Source organism: Castor canadensis, chromosome 2 (genome assembly GCF_047511655.1).
Source record: "Castor canadensis chromosome 2, mCasCan1.hap1v2, whole genome shotgun sequence".
Taxonomy (NCBI): domain Eukaryota; kingdom Metazoa; phylum Chordata; class Mammalia; order Rodentia; family Castoridae; genus Castor; species Castor canadensis.
In genome coordinates, this window is record NC_133387.1 from 16,002,973 (window position 1) to 16,016,896 (window position 13,924).

The following is a 13,924-nucleotide window of genomic DNA, read 5'->3' on the forward strand; positions in this document are numbered from 1 at the left end:
ATCCTCCTGATCTCTGCCTCCCAAGTAGCTGGGATTACAGGGGTGAGCCAGCAGCACCAGGCTGCCCCTTCTCTTTACAACGTCTTGACTGAGAGGCCACCAGGTCCTTCTCATCGCAAGGGTGGCTGCCTTGGGGACCTGCTTTGCAAATGAGAAGGAACTCTGTTTAGCAATTTCTGATGGAACCAAATCTGCAGCCAAGAAAAGCTGTCTTGCCACAAGATTGACTTTTGGGTGAGAGAGATGCATTTGGTAATAATCCTGCCCAAATCCACTGGGTCATGCATTAGCCTCTCCCCGGACGGCAACCGGACCCCAAGAGTGACAGTGAGCACCACTCTCACCAGCCGGGGAGAAGACGAATCTGATATGATATGTATTTTTAACAACAAAGGTAAATGCAGATTTTCTTCTTACAAAACCAAGACATAGGCTGTTTTCAGGTAAACAGCATAGAAATTCCAAAAATAAATTTTATTTAGGATTTAGTATGCTACTTATGGGCTTCTAATATTTTTTCATATATGTAAAACACTTAGGGAACTTTTGACAAAAGTGGGATTATTTAATATATTCTGCAGCATGATTTTTGTGTTACTTCCTGTAGCTCTGTCACATTCCTTACAAAGAATTCCACAGGGAGCAGTCACAACGCTATTACTTCTTTCTTGTCCTAGTGATGGACATCTGAATTGTTCCTAATTTTTATTACTATGCTACAATGAACATTCCAGCGCATACACCTTTGTGCCCTTTCTGTGGAAGAAATTTCTAGAAGTGGAATAGATCGGGAGTTCTGAAATAGCTGAACTTGATTTTGAGGTAAAGAGTACTGTATAAGCGAACATTCTGCAAACCAGAGAGGCATAAATAACTAACGCACATGACGGATGATTCACAGAGAACCCCAAAGCACGCCTAAGGGTATATTTTTGTCTTTGGATTTGTCTACTTAGAAACGTTTGAATATCTATTTTCTCATTAGCACAGGGAATCTGCAGAGAAGGTTCCTTGGCTCCAGGTCTTCCTGACACCACTGACAGGAATTTGTGAAGGTTTTTTTTTATGGCAGTGTCAGGATTAGTGATGGACTGAACTCACCAGCTGTTAACCCAGGGACACTACCTGGTTGAGGGAGAAGCCCTCAGACTACAGAACAGCACCCCTAGAAGGTGCTTGGAAGGCTGCACCTATCCTCACAAGCACAGGCCTAACTTTTGCCTATTTAGACAACTCACCCAGCAAATATTTTCTGCCTACACAGGACAACACAATAAGGCTTGGTGAGGCTTAGTGAGTGACCAAACGCCCATGATGTGGAATGGCCTAAGACACTCACTGACTAGTGAGGGGGCCCCTTCTACTTGGCATCGCCTCTCACCACTGTGTCACTGTTGTCCCACATTACTGAACCCTCAGAGACATTCTTGAAGTGACAGAAACTAGTTCAGGTGTTTGGAAAATGGTCATGAGGGCAGAAATAAAACAGTAGATGTGGGGAAAGTGGTTCATTTGCTATATGAGAACAGGTACAGAACAACTTACAACTGGATTTTTTTTTTTTTTAACTTAGGCCTGGGCTAAGTAGGCCTCACTAGCCACTATGAAATCATGTGCAACTTTTATTTTATTTTTTGCAATGTTGGGATCAAACCCAGGGCCTCGTTCACATAGGCAAGTGCCCCACAACTGAGCTATACCCCCAGCCTTGGGAGGAGGGGCCCAACAAAAACTCCCCACATCAGGGTTCCTCAACTGCCACACGATTGATATTTTGCAGTGGACACTTCTTTATTATTGGGGGGCGAGGGCTGCCTGAGTGCTGTGTGATACTTAACAGCATTTCTGGTGTCTACCCACTAGGCACCAGAAGCAACCCAACCCCAGGTTGTGACACCAAAAATGTCTCTAGAACCATCGCCATATTGAACATTTGAAATTCTAGACAGTCTGAGAAGTGGTTCTCCTGCAGCTGCAGTGACTCTGTCCTCAACTTAGGAACCACTGTGGACTTTTTGGTAATTGCTATTAGACATTTCCCTCATCCAGGCCGGAAGCCTGGATTCCACTACCATGGGGCCGGATGAGTAGTCAGCAGGGGAGGGCAGCGGTGTGTGTGGAGGGGTGGTGGTGGAGTCCCCAAGTTAGGAGCCCAGCTCAGTTCCTAGAGCAGCAGTGTGTGGTGGCAGGAAACCCCTCCAGGAACCTGGATGCTTCAGGGCCACCCTGCCCAGAGACACTATGGGAGGGACACCATGAGATCAGGTTAGAAGATCTTTGTGCACTTCATAAGAACTTGGTGAGCCTCTGCCCAAGAGCTCATGCTGGAATGGGAGAGAGCAGCAACAAACATGAAAGGTAGTATGGTTCAGAGAGGGGGTACGGATCGGGGGTATTTTAGAGGTGGTGGTCAGATATTATTACCTCTCTCATGAGATGAGTTTCAACTGGAAGTAAGAGACCACCAAACACTTTATTCAGCTCTGAAGTCCCTGAATCATACACAAGCATTCTCATCAAATGGTCCCCACAATGGCACAAACCAATGTCAGGCCTAGCTGGTTATTAATTTATCACATGACTTTGAGCAAATTATCTTCCTACTGTTAGTTTCTTCAGCTACCTCATGGAGTTTTTCAGGGTGAAATGAAACAGTACACATGAACAAATATGCTTGCTAGGCAGGCACTCTCCCACTTGAGCGCCACTCCCACCCATGAAGAAATACGGTGAAGTAAATGGAAGTTGGATCTTGAATAGCCTCTGTTAGCTTTCTGTCTCGGTGACAAAATCCCTGCGAAAATCAACTTAAAGGAAGAAAGATTTGTTTTGGCTCCATTGTTTCTGAGTCTGTGAGGTGACAGAATATCAAGGAGGGGAGGGTGTGGGGGAACAAAGCTGCTCACCTCATGGTGGCCAGGAAGCAGAGAGAGGAAGGCACTAGGGACAAGATATAGTCCCCGAGGGCATGCCACCAGGGACCCTTCAATTACATCGTTTCCATCATCTACAATCGAATCAAATTATGAATCCATCAATGGATTAATTCATGATGAGGTTGGATCCTTCATGATCCAATCACTTCTCAAAGACCTCCACCTCTGCACATTGCTGCAGTGGGGACCAAACCTTCAAACATAGGCTTTGGGGACATTTCATATCAAAACCTTCTGAACACACTGGCTTGGTTCCAGTGGCACTATTGGGAGGTAATGGAACTGTTTAGAGGTGGGGCCTAGTGAGAGTAAGTTAGGTCACTGGAGCTTTGCCCTTAAGGGGCTTTTGGGATCTTTCCTGTCTTTTTTTTTGCTTCCCTGCTGCCATGAGGTGAGCAGCTCTGGCCCACTGTGTGCTTGCCTTCATGATGTTCTGCCTCACCACAGGCCCAAAGTGACAGGGCCAAGTGGCTATGGACCAAAACCTCTGAAACTGTGAACCAAAATAAACTTTCCTTCTTTTAAGATGATTATCTCAGGTGTTTTGTCACAGTGATGGAAAATTGACTAAAACAGGGGTGAAGATCAGAAAGGCACTTTCAGGTTACTATTTTCTAAGTGTGCACAGATGTGTTGGGGGGCTAAAAAGTAGTATCAGGTTTTTTCATAAATATATAATTTGATTAAGTTGGCAAAACTTTTCTTGCTTTGTTTTGGTCCATCACAGGTTTGAACTCAGGGCTTCATGCTTACAAAGCAGGCACTCTACCACTTGAGCCACACCTCTAGTCTATTTGCTCTGATTATTTAAGAGATGGGGGTCTCTTGAGCTATTTGCCAGGGCTGACCTTGAACATTGAACCTCCCAATCTCAGCCTCCCAAGTAGCTAGGATTATAGGTGTGAGCTAAGTAGTTAAATTTTAAGTTGTAAAAATAATCAGTTTCCTCTATCATTTTGAATAGGGAAAAAAATTCAGCCTTTAAATTTTTCTTTTCCCTGATTTGGCTCTGGAAACAGCCAGTTGAAACTTTTCTCAAGCCCACCCCATCCTTGTTCTCTGATTATTAATTAACCCACAGGTGGAACCCATGGCCCAAGGAACGTCCTGCCCTGGAGACGTGGCAGAGACTAAGGAACCCGTACCCAACATATTCACGAGGCAGGATGTATTCCCCTCAAGCTTCCCACAAACGCAGAGTTCTAATTATTACTACCATGTTACTGTTACTATTACGTAAGTTGAATTACTATTTAATTGTACAGCTGCGCGCGCACAGAGCCTGGTTTTGCGAGGACACTGTTCTGCCATCAGGATCGTGCCCAGCGGCCTGGGCCTCTGCGGCACCTTGGCTGTGACCTTGAACTCCAGCGTGGCGCTTTGGAGGCCGCTCTGGGCCGGCCATGCGTGTCCTCTCTTCCCTCTCTTAGGCCTCACGTCCTTGCCCTGAGAAAACGCTTCATCTAAAACCAGCCTTCTGGGGACAAAACAGGTGCCCCGTGGCTGAAGTGCTACATTCTGTGTGCGCACAGCCCTGGGAGCCCCCCGGGGGTGAGGCGGAGACTGGCACGGGCCCCCCGGGTCCTCTATCCCGGAGGGGCTCTGGGGGGGGGGGGTGTCAGGGCCATTGCCCTCAAGTGCATGCCCGAGCCCGGCCGAGAGGACCGGTGGCCAGCGCCGCCATTCCGCCCTCGGGGGACCCGCCTTGGGAAACTGCCGCGTTCCCAGGCCCGCGGCGCGGGTGCTCGGCAGCACTCTGCTTTGCCTTCGCACACGGTCGCCCTCTAGTGACAACAAGGGCGTACGACTGAGTTCCTACAGGAAGACTTGCCACGCTGTGACTCGAAAAGGGATACGGAGGGGTGCGCCAGGGCGCAGGTCCTGTTGGGGAGCATGGTTGGTGGCCCTGCGCTCTTGGTCACTTGCGATGCGGGGCCAACCTCCCAGAATAAGGCTGATCTGATCCATCATGAGGACTGTGCCCTGCTGAAGGTTGTCTCAGAGAGCCCACAGCCAGCATAACACCTGTCTGGAAGTAGTTCCGGCTGAGGACACCCCATTACCATCGGTTAGGAGGTGGGGGCTCCAATGCCAGGGGGCGCTGCCAGTGCGTGGAAGAGCAGTCACTGGTGGAGCGCACCTCTTACTACCTACCCACTGAAGCCAGGAGGGCTGTCAACCCACAGTTACTCACCCCACCACTCCCTCTTGCTCGAGGCACAGACCCAAAGAGCAAGGGCATTCCACACTCAGCACACACCTAGGCAAGACCAGACTCCTTTAGAGACACCCGCCTTGATCTTTACTGGGGACTTTCTTGCGCCATCACCTTGGCTTCTGGAAAGGAGAGCAGCAGCCCTAAAAAGAAACGGTCCTTCTCGCCAAACACCAAAACTCTCCTCCCTGCACTCTTACAGAGAACAGGAAGCGAGTCCTGAGGAAAGGTCTGGCCGCAATGCTGGGGTTCCTCAGGCTTAGAATGTGGGGTTCTTAGCACCTCTTACACACAGCGTTCCACCTTAGCTGCAGTTTTGGGTGATAGGCTCCATCTCCTTCCCGGCGGTGTAAGTGCATCAGTAGGAGCTGATGCCAGCTGAGGACAGGGAGCCATTCGAGCTGCTCACTGAAGGAGGAACGTGACCTGGGAGTCACTGGGAACTGGAATTCAGTTCTACCGGGTCACAAAGCTAGGCCTCCTGCCAAGGGGCTGAGTCTGCTGGAGGAAGGGTTGCTTCCAATCCACCTGCTCTCTGCAGGGCACCATGAGCCCTGCAGGCCGTGCCTGCCCACAAGGACTCCCTTTTCCTGTCACTAAGCCACAAGCAGGGGCCATCTGCAGCCCTTGGGGACTTACAGGGTGCTCCTTGGAGCAAGGCTGCTGAAGGGAGCCTCAGCGCAGGATGCCTTGGCCTCTGTCCTCCCATGCATAGAAATTCCTCTGAGGTGTCCAGGACTCTAAGGGGGGGTGGAAAACTTGCCCATGGTTTGTGTTCTCCGGGGTGGGGGCAGGGCGGGTATTTTAAGAACATGTCCCTGCTGTCTCTGGCCTGATTCCTCAATCCAGGTTCATTCCTCTTGTACAAGCCCACCTGTGGTTGGAAAGGTCATTATAACCCCCATCCCCCCCCCGCCCCCGCCCCGCCTCTGGACAAAGACTAAGGTGGGGGCAGAGGTAGGCTTGTGTGCCAACCAGCGTCAGCATGTTTTGGTGTTCAGTGATGGGGTTCCTCGTGGCCTAGAAAGCACTAGGTAAGTATATTTGTTTCCTCGGGCTGCTGTGATAAGGATCACAGATGGAGTGGTGTAAGCAACAGCACCTTATTGTCTCACTCTCACTGTTGTGGAGACCAGAAGTCTGAGATCGAGGTGTTGGCAAGGTTGCTTCCTTCTGAAGACTGTGAGGAAGAACAAGGTCCAAGTCTCTCCCATAGCTTTGGGCTGGTTCCTTGGCTTGTAGATGTCTTCATCGTCATCTGCTCTCTCCTCTGTGCAGGTCCGTGTCCAAATCTCTTCTTTAACAAAGACCCAGTCATACTGGATGATCACCTACCCTGCAAACCTCACCGCAGCTAATGACAGCTGCAATGAAATGATACCTAAATAGGGTCACATTCTGAAGTACTAGGGGTTAAGACTTCGACACATGAATTTAGGGTGTGGGAAGACACGGTTTAACCCATGTTAGTAAGATGCCCAGGTAAGATAACACTAAAACTGTCATCTACCCATTGCCATGGTGACCAGAGAAGATGTTGAAGGGAACGCAAGCTCAGCTCATCAAACCTGCAAGAAAACATTTCCTTCTGCATCGAGGTATGATCATGATCCAGGCGAACTTCTAGATAACCAGTGAAACCTCCAAGGCAGAGGGACAATCTGGCAGTCCCTTGAGACTGTGTCCCCAGACCACAAAGGGAGGGAGGCCTCAACGTTCCAAGACCCTGAGTTATCTTAGTGGCCCAAGCAAACTTCCTTAGAATTAACAATCACTTAAATGTCTATTTTAGTCAGTGTGTCTTGCTTGCAGCAATGTCACAGTTCTGGCTCAAATTCACAGCGTTTAGTTCTCAAGCACCAGTAGCTCTCATGCCATGTGACTGACTCATGGTGTTCAAATCTGGCCGCAGGTAAAAGGCAGTCATAATCTCAACTGGGGCTCTGATGAGGCAGGTGGGAAACAGTCCATCAAAGCCTGTGAAAGCTTCGTGGGCAAAAATGCAAAAATGCAGGGAAATTGATTTTTAAGTTAGAGCTTCTGCCTCTGAAATGGGGTCCTTTTTTTTTTTTTTTAGGTACTGGGGTTGAACTCACAGCCTTCATCTTGAGCTACTCCACCAGCCCTAGTTTTTGAAGGGTTTTTTTTGTTTGTTTTTGAGATAATGTCTTGTGAACTATTTGCCCTGGCTGGCTTCAAACCGCAATCCTCCTGATCTCTGCTTCCTGAGTTGCTCAGATTACAGGCGTGAGCCATCAGCGCCTGGCTGAACCAGGGGTCCTTATATTGTTGCTCATGAGTGGTCATCTGTGACCCCTCAAAACTTTTCACTGGGTCTTGAAGGAATCCATGCATAAGCCAATTAGGAACTACTACCCCCAAATGCCCCTTTCCTACAAATTTTTATTATAAAACAATAAACCCAATTTCCCTTAAACTATAGAAAGCTTGTCAGGAAAATGGAATTATTAGCAGTTGAAAGCAAAGCCTTTAAACTTGACCCTGGTCAATCTCCCAAACTGGGCCTTGAAATTCCTGTATGTGGACTTATAATTTAGAAAGTGTAACCTAGGCTCTTGTGATCACAAAATGGCCTATGATATGATCTACTCTGGGCTGGAGTCTCTGGGTGGGTCCCAGAAATAAGAATGTCTACTCCCTAATGAAGAAGGATAAAACTGGATGGATTCCACACATTTGGTCCCAAGATTGTGAAAGACGAAGCCTCAGCCCTCAGAATGTTGTCTTATACACGTTGTGTTCACTTTAGCCAGAATGAGTGATGCAGATAACTTCTCCTTGGCCAGAGAAGTCACAGTGACTATAAAGAGGACAGGGCTAGCCCAACAATCACTCTCTCCCCTTCCTCTCTCCCCAACTCTCCTTATCCCTCCTCCTCATTTTCCTATTTATCTGAACTTCTTCCACCACCATTACCTACTCAGCGTGGAGCAAAAGGCCAACTCTGCATCCTGAAAGCCTAACCGGTGTTTGGGGCCACACTCAAGTTACCTCTAGTAGAAAAAGTTCTCATTCTGCCTTATAAAAAGGGCAGCCAAACAGTAACTTCTATGGAAGTCAAGTAGGGGATTTTAGCAAAGGTTCAAGCCATCTTCTCAAGTACATTTCCTTGGTAGCAGAGCTCTTCCAGGGCCTTCTCATCAGACACCCTTTCTTCACTAGCCAGCAGAGTTGGGAGTGGGTGTGGAGGGTCTGTGGATTTTAGGGCGACTGGTGTGGTTGTTCCTGGTGAAGCACAGTGGTCATGAAAGACCGTCGTCTCTGTCACTTGGCCCAGTCCTTGAATGTTTGGGGCCTTTACAATAACTGGACCAGTCTCAGGAAGCAGGCCCACCTGCCCTGATGTGCTGGTGCATTCTGAGAACAGATGGAGCAGGGAGCCGTCACAGAGATGGGCCAGGGCCTGGGCAGGCAGAGGACACCAGGCCTAGGACAGACGGGGGAAGCCAGGTCAGCTCAGTCCTGAGCGCTCCAAGTCCAAGGCCAGAGAGAGAGTCAGGGAAGATGAACCCCAGGTGGCTATGGGGCTGCTAAGGCTTGAGGTTGACCTTTACCCTGACAGTATAGTACTACTCCAGGACTGCTCCCAGTCCTGCCACCTAGTGTACTGACTCCCTGGAGCAGCTTCCCTGGAGCAGACTTAGGGGGAGCACCTGGTTGGTGCTGGGGTTTGAAGTCAGGGCCTTGCACTTGTTAGGCGAGCAAGCGCTCTACCACTTGAGCCATGCCTCCAGCCCTTTTTGCTTTTAGGTCATTTTTGAGGTAGGGTCTTACTACCTTTTTGCCTAAGCTGGCCTTGAACCATGATCCTCAAGCTCTACCTCTTGAGTGACTGGGTTCACAAGCATGACCCACTGCATTCAGCTGGAAGCTCCAATCTTTTACAGCCAGGTGGAACCATGGAACCAGAATCTGGTGGGTTAGATATTAGCTTGATCTCTGTCCTCACTGAATTCTGTACAGTGGGGCCTAGAATAGGTGGTTGCATCTCACAGGGACACCCCACATCTTCCTCTGAAATCTGGTCACCCTGACCAGGCTGTGGCTCGCTGGGTCCAAGGGTGCACGCACCTACTTGCTCCTGTGAAGGACACCCTTGGAGTTAAGCAATTTATCCCTATTCCTGCCAGCATGAAGAAGCACCCAGTGATGGGCAGGAAGTCTCTGCTATCTGACTTTAAGATGAGCCATCTGACGTTCCTGTTGACATAGTACCCAGAAAAAGAGAGATTTTTTGGTTCCTCTTCTTAAGAGTGTAGTTGGAATTTTTGTCCTAAAACTGGAAATGTGCCTCACCCCAGAGGAAAGCCAAGTGTTTTGTTTTTAAAAGCCTGGACTCATAAAATAGAAATAATCCAGGACAGAAGAAGATCCTTGGACTGCTGTCCTTGGAGTAGCCCAAGGCTAGAGGAGGCTGAGTGGGGACAAGTGCTCCCAGAGGGTCAGGAGGGTAGCAGGCCCCAGACTGGGGAGGGTGTAAAAGAGAAATTGTGGGGCCTCTGAGGGGGTTGGCTCTGAAATGGTAGACAGGGGGAGGAGCCATCAGGGTCCACACAAGAAGAGAGAAGATGTCTAAGCCCTAAAAGAGTTTAGGCCAATGCCTGGGGACAGCATGTATCAGGCAGAATTCATCTCCAGTGCTATTCCGTGAGGTGACGGATCTGATTTTTTGCCAGTGCTGGGTATTGAACCCAGGACTCGGTGCATGCTATAGGCAAGTGCTGTACCCGAGGGGTTTGATTTTAAAGAGAAGTGGGTATCACGGTGGATATTTTCTGCTTCTTCCTCTGCAATAGAATGTTTTGTCCCAAAATGGTAATGGTGATGGTGTTTGAGCCTGGAGATCTCTCACCTCTTACTTAAAAACTAAGCAGATGGTCACCAATCACACACATACCAGAACATAGCACTGATCTTACAGTGTAGAGCTGCCAGTGTGGCCTCCCTCACTGTGCAAGAAGCTTCCTGAAGGGAGAGAGGAGCCAAGATTAGACATGGCAGAAACCAAGACATGAGGGGAATGGGTGGGTGGCACACATCTGTAATCTCATCCCTGACGAGGCTGAGCCAGGATGATCTCAAAGTCCAGGCAACCTGGGCTCCATATGAAGACTGTGCAAAAGTGTGGAACCTCTGCCAAAGGCTTTCCTGCACCCACTACACAGGACGATCGAAAGCTCCAGACATTCCAGGCAGGATCCAATCTAAGGGACCGAAGTGGAGAGGATGGTTTTCTGCTTTATTTTTTTGGCAGTACTGGGATTTGAACTCAGGGCTCACGTTTGTGAGGTAAGTGCTCTCCCACTTGAGGCACTCCATCAGCCCTTTTTGTGTTGGGTATTTTCAAGATAGGGTCTCTTAAACTATTTGCCCAGGGCCAGCTTCAAACAGCCATCCTCCTTATCTCTGCCTCCTGAGTAGCTAGGATTACAGGTGTCAGCTACTGGCACCTGGTGAGAGGATGGTTTTCAATGGCAGGTTTTTGCCATCAACTGAAGAGTTCAGCTAGCCAGGTCTGTGAGAGGAGCTGGGAGAGGGGTAGGAGGATAGCCAGGAATTATGGAGGACAGACCACTAAGCTAAGCTTCAACAGAGCCTAGGTGGGAAATGGGGCTGAGGCCCTGTGTAGAAGCCAGGGAGGCAGAATGGCTTTGTACCAGGAGTTGGATGGGGAAGTCAGCCACCTGCATGTCCGTCCATGCAGAAGGGCCTGGAGACTCCGAGGTGGGCTCCACCCACACTGGTTCAGGGCCATGGCAGCAGGTGGCATGGGGACAGGCAGAGGCCCTCCATATCCCAAGGAAATGTAATATGTGATGTTTCTCCATCTGGCCCAGTGCTGGAAAAGCACACCTAATTCCTATATTTGAGAAGCCCTGTCTTACACTCCAGTCTTTTCTCCCCCATCACCGCTATGCCTTTCCCTAGAAAACGACTGCTTCGTGGCCTTTTTCCTGACTGTACAAATAATTATCATCTCTGTCTTGAAACACAATTCTCTGCCTGCTGACATGATTAGACTACAATGTCTACCTTTAGTGCAGACTAAAGGTGGCCACTGGTGGTGCTCTTCTAGGCCCTTTCATTGGACTCTGGCAAGGTGATTTGACTTGAAAGTTACCTTCTGCCTAAAGACTCCTGGGCTAGCAAATTTCACCCACAATGGCTGATTCAGCTCCATGGGGAAGGAGATGACAGGATCCCCAGATTTGGGACCTCCTCACTGAAGTGCTTCTGGGAATTTATATCTCCTCCCTCAGACTCTTCTGCTTCTTTTGTTGCCCTCAAACTGTGGCAGTGGGCACCCCTCCAGCTGTTGGGAAAATTTTCCTACGACCTGTGGTGTGAGGAGCAGACTGCTTCTCCTGTCCCAAGTCCCAGGGCCCAGCTGTACTCCTTTTCTCCCCTGGGTCTCCTGGACCTTCCACCTGACTCCAGCCAGGTCCAAGCATTGAACCTCAGACCAAGAGACTATTGGCTGGGGACATTAACCCACAGGACAGCAAGGTGTGTACTCACCCATCAGTTACCGTCCTGCAAGGGCTGCATTTTGTAGGAGAGGATTTGGGGGGAGCTGTGTTAGTCAGCTTTCCATCATTGTGACAAAATACCTGCGTAAAAGAACTTAAAAAGAAGGAAAGCTCTATTTTGGCTCATGGTTTCAATTCAAGGTTAGCTGGTGAGACAGAATATCGGCCCCCAGAAGTATGTGGCATAGGAGGCTGCTTACCTCATGGCAGGAAGGAAAGAGGGAGAGGGAGAGAGGAGAGAGACAGAGAGAGCCAGGAATAAATGTACCTTTCAAAGTCCCTTCCCCAGTGACCTATTTCCTCCGATGAGGCCCCACCTCCTAATAACTCATCCAGTATGAACTCATAAATGGATTATTCCATTGATGAGGTTAGCGACTACATGATCCACTGGCTTTTCAATAGTGCCACTAGCTAGAGACCAAGCCTTCAGCACATGAGCCTTTTGGAGGGATACTTCATATCCAAACCATAACAAAGGCAGAGACCTTAAGAAGGGAGGAGCTGTGTTCTAACCAGCAGATGACTCAGAGAGATGTTTTATTACTGTGTTCTGGCTCATCTCCAAGTCTCCGGCAGCCAGCGGGCTTGTGCACATCCAGCTGAAATATTTTCTCAAGCCCATTGCTGCCTCACCTATACACCTGACAGGAGTCACCTTTTGTTCCTCTGCGGAGGCCATGTTTGTCTCTCCTTGGCCTTGCTAGCAGCAAGTGAATCCCTAACGAAATGAGGGCTGCCTTGTGGCTCCCAATTGAGGACAAGTGTCTCAGTAGCAAGAGATAGGTTTTAGGGGCTGTGGGTAGCTGGAGGAACTTGAAAGTGATGCCTAGTCTGCCAAACAACTGGTTCAGCTCCTCTGCCTCCACCTCCACCCCAACCCAAGACCTGCAGGAACCAGTTTAACCAGACTGGGATAAAATGCCCAAGAGGATGAGGCAGGGCATAATGCAGACAAAAGGAAGCAAAAGTGTTTGGAAGGCAGAGATGTTGGAGGATACATTGGGTTTCTCCCTGAGGAGATCCCGGACAAGTTCCTCAACTCTCTGAATCTGTTTCCTCACCTTAAGTAGAAGGAATTTGTTTTCATTCCTTTTCTGTTGCTATAACAAAACACCTGAGATTGGTAATTTATAAAGAAGTTTATTTGGCACAGTCTAAGAGCCTGGCACTGGCATCTGGTGAGGCCCTCCTTGCCGCATTATAACATGGCTGAGAGCATCACAAGGTGAGACAGAGCAAACATGCCAGAGAGAGCTGCTTCTACAGGAAGGCCATTCCCACAAATGGACTGATCCATTCATGAGACTGACCTCATGACCAATCACCTCCCAAAGGTCCCACCTCCAAATACCATGAACAATGGATTTTGGGGACTAAGTTTCCAACATTTGACTTGGGGCACACATTCATACCATAGCAAGGACCTTGCTCCCAGAGTTATTGCAAAAAGTTAAGAGGACACAGTAGCCAGGTGTAAATATGTGGCCCTAGACGGAACCTGGTTCAAAAAAAAATTGAGGCACTTTAAATATTGTCTCTAGATTCTTCTCTAGTATGGCGATACTGTTCACATTTTTTTTTTTTTTGGCAGGATTGGGATTGAACCCAAGACTTCACGCTTGCAAGCAAGCGCTCTGCCACTGGAGCCACACATCCAGGCCTTTTTGCTCTGGCTATTCTGCAGATGGGGGTCTCCCAAAGTATTTGCCTAGGCTGGCTTGAATCTCAATCCTCCCGATTTCATCCTTCCAAGTAGCTAGGATTATAGGCATGAGCCACTGGCGCCCAGCCACTGTTCACTTTTTTGGGGTGGTATTGTATATTGGGGTGGTATTGTATTTTTTGGGGTGGTATATACTTAGAAGTTCATGAGATCTGCAGCTCACAAAGAGTTTGACAACAGCAGTGTGTTTGCAGGGAGATAGAACGAGAGCAAGTGTGGTGAAGTGCTGGCTACTGAATCTAGTTGGAGCGTATTTATATGTTTGTTGTTTATGGTTTTGTTTTTTTCCCAGGGGGCGGAGAGTACTGGGATTTGAACTCAGGGTTTCGCACTTGCTAGGCGGACACTCTAAAGTCATTTTAGCCATGCCTCTAGCCCTTTTTGCTCTGGTTATTTTGGAGACAGAATCTCACTTTTTACCCAGGCCAGTCTGGACCTATCCTTCTATTTTACTCTTTCTACCATAGCTGGGATGACAGGAGCCATAGCCGTGACC